Raw genomic sequence first — 3,552 nt, 5'->3', positions numbered from 1 at the left:
GAGTGGGGGTGTGGTGGTGGATTAGGGTTTGGGCAGGGGGTGTATAGGGAGTGGGGTGGGCCGGTTGGGTCGGTCGGCTAGGCCTTGGCCCAGTTGGCCAGGGGGAGGGGGGTTGTTTCCTTTTCTCTTTAGTTTTGTTAGGTTTTCTTTTTTTTATTCCTTTTCTTTTATTTATTTCCTTTTATAATTTAATTCAATTTAAAATATTTATGTATTCTGTAAAAGTGTGTTTCCTTTACCTTAAATATCTAAACATTATTTGGCACAACCAGAACATTTTATTTTTAATGTTTGAAAACTTTGATGTTTGCCTTTAATTAAATTTGAATTTGGATCGATTTTGAACTATCGAGAGTTTATCAACAGTAAGCGAGGTGACGTGGCATCGTTAACGTGGGATTACTGTAGCCTGATTATCCGGGCGTCACAGTGAGTTGGGCGTTGGTGAGGGACGCGCGCACGATCTCGACCTCCTCGGCGAAGTACTTCGGCTTCGCCGCGGCGTCGGGCAACGGGGGAATGGGCACTCCCCTGGCGCTGAGTCTCCACCCCGTTGGCCCGGCGCGCATGTCCGGCAGCGCCGGGATGTTCGCCTGGAATAGGAGCCAGGACTCCTGTTCGCGGAGCGAACGACGGCCGAAGCCGTTGGCCGCCGCCTCGTCTCCGGGGAAGCGTTCTGCCATGGCGACGGCGGGGTTGGGCGGGCTCGGGAGAGGTAGAGGGAGGGGCTGGACGGCGGCTCTCGGGAGAGGCAGGGAGAGGGAGGGGCTGGACGGCGGCGAGGGGCAGGGCTGGTGTGGGCACAGGCGAGTGGAGGCCGCCGGCTTTTATAGCCGGGCCACACCCGTGTGTACGCGTGCGAGGGAGGGGAGGTGTCGGCGCGCCGTCCCGTGAAGCGCCGCCCGTGAGGAATCAATGGCATGGCTGACCGGTGGCAGCCTTGCCATTGATTCCCTGCGGGAACCGAGGCCGTTGGGGGAAGATGAGGCGCCGAGTCGCTGACGCGGCTGGCCCGCGTCTTTTTCGCGCCAAAACAGCTCGCCCCGGCGCCCCTAGGCGCCCCCAGCGCGCCGGGTTCGGGCTGGGTCCGCCGGTGCTGTTTTGGGCCCAAGCCGGCGAAAATCGGGCTCCTGGGGCGCGACTGGGCCGTTTTTTCGGCGCCGACGCGAAAAAATCGCCTGGGGAGGCCTTCCTGGGGCGCGGCTAGAGATGCCCTGCGCGGCTGCGACATGGATGCTCCCAGGAAGCTCCCCATGATGGACCATACAGGTAATTAGTGTTCCCCTGATTGGCTGTCAACAATCTCCGCATGATGTTTCGTTGCCTGTTTGTTTGATACTAGGAAAAGAGCCCGTGCGTTGCAACGGGAGAAAAAATAACACATGCTCTTAACCCAATAATCATGATTCAAGACTCTAATAGGTCCATGTCCTTTATTTTCACATGGCATCATATTTGTGTTGGCGACGTGCTGACACAACAAAAACGTGTTTGAATGTGGAGAGTCCTAAGGCGTCTCTTTCTCGTGCGCACGCACACTCGCTCAGAATAAGATGAGAAATATGTTGTTTTACCCACGAGATTTTTCATAGGTGTGCATGCGTGGTTATCAATGTTTTCTTTTCTTTTAATCTGGTTTTCATGGGTGTTTACTTGCAAGTCGGATCATCGCTGGTACGAAAGAAAAACGGATCGTGCACTATATATTATATTTACACTAAAAATAATATTTTAGAAATATTTAACAGCTAAAATAATATCATATTTAGATTCTATGCATTTTTCTAGCAAAAAGGCCCGTGCGTTGCAAAGGAAGAAAATAAATGACATCCCAATCCAATATGCATAGCGATGGGAATGTGTGTTCAGGAATAACATGAAGGAGAATTGTGATTTCAGCTAGCCAATCTTTGCAAAACGGCTTAGAAATGAATGTGTTCTTTGATTTGTCGATTAAGTTAAGATATAAGCATTTCTGATCAGATGGTTTTTTTTAAAATCAAGCATAAGAATAAAAATACATATAGAACATTAAAAAATAAAATCAAAACTGAAACATAATTTCTTCTGCCAAAGAAAGATGACATTCCTCACCTTCATTTCATTATCAGAAGAGTCAAATTTAGGATTTAATATAGCTTTCAATAGTAATAATGTGTGGTATAAACTTATAATCAAGCATGGGCTAGGTTTAGTACCTATAGTTAGGTTTATAGTGTACTTATATTTCAACAATCAAATGAAACCAAATATAAGAGCACAAAATATGGATTGACAACCATTAGCCTTCTATGAAAATATGGCACGCGTTTCACGTGCTCTAAAAAAACATTATAGAACCCTGAAGATTATAATTTTATTATACATTGAGGTTGAAGATATATAATTTTATTATACAATGAGAGTTACCCCGCAAAATAATTATACAGTGAGAGTTGAAGATTTATAATATATTATATACAATGAGGGTTGAAGATTTTTTGGATGTCTGTAAGACAGAAATCGTTTAGCTTGGAAGGCAGTTCCTTCTCCAAGTAATGTACGCATTATGAGTAGAAATGAGTTTAAATGTGTAAGTAACTAATAGCAGTTTTGTGGCCATGACAATACAAAGGAAAAATAGGAAACCTTAATCCATGAACCCATCCGTGTGAAAATAACAAAGCTCGTAATAATTTTGTTCAAATCACGTCATTCGCTACATAACTGAGACATTCGTCGGAGCATGTGGCAGGCAATGTAGTAAGTGGCAGCATTGCACATCAAAAAACATGTTATAAAGTAGAGAAGCACAACTTCCAGCAAGATATGAATGTTTTTGTATGTTAAGTATAACTGTAGCACCAATCATGATGTATGAAAGTGACACTCTCAATAATTTAAGTCTTGGAAAAGCTAGTCTCAATGGGTTTGAATTTGCTTTACAGTATGATTCAGTCTTTGTTTGAATGGAGGCATGCACATCCACTTTTCTCACATACCAATAAAAAGGAAACAATGGACTTATATTCACTGAGAGTTATGACGCTAACAAAACCAGGATAACCCTACAAGGATGGAAAGAGAGAAACTTAGACTACAGAATCCTAGAGAATTGTCAATTGGAAGATTTACATTACTTGCCAAACCATCAACAAATTGTACAGATCCTTACATTCATGTGTACAGATAAAGCAAGATCTACTGAAATTAACTATGAAAAGAAGCCTACTTAAAGAAATTCATCAAAACCTTTTGGGGGCAATTCATCAAACAACTGAATCCCATATGCTTAAGGAAATTCGGCAAACACATAATTGACATGGATGTTTCCTGATGATCAAGCCTTCATAATTACTCGCATAGCTTTAACCACATGAGACATGAGGTACTCAGGAAGCGAGCCAAATCTACAGCCTGAAGCACTCACCTACTATGCATTAATCTGCTACCAAGGATTGGAGAAGGCAGCGATGGCTACAGCGGTGCCGTTACAGCCTACATACCTATGTGAATTTGGAATTGCAAGGACTAATAAGTTGAACAGCTCGAGGAAATTGGTCGCGCTAACCT

This window comes from Triticum dicoccoides, chromosome 5B, assembly GCF_002162155.2.
Source record: "Triticum dicoccoides isolate Atlit2015 ecotype Zavitan chromosome 5B, WEW_v2.0, whole genome shotgun sequence".
NCBI lineage: Eukaryota > Viridiplantae > Streptophyta > Magnoliopsida > Poales > Poaceae > Triticum > Triticum dicoccoides.
This window is presented reverse-complemented; position numbering follows the sequence as displayed.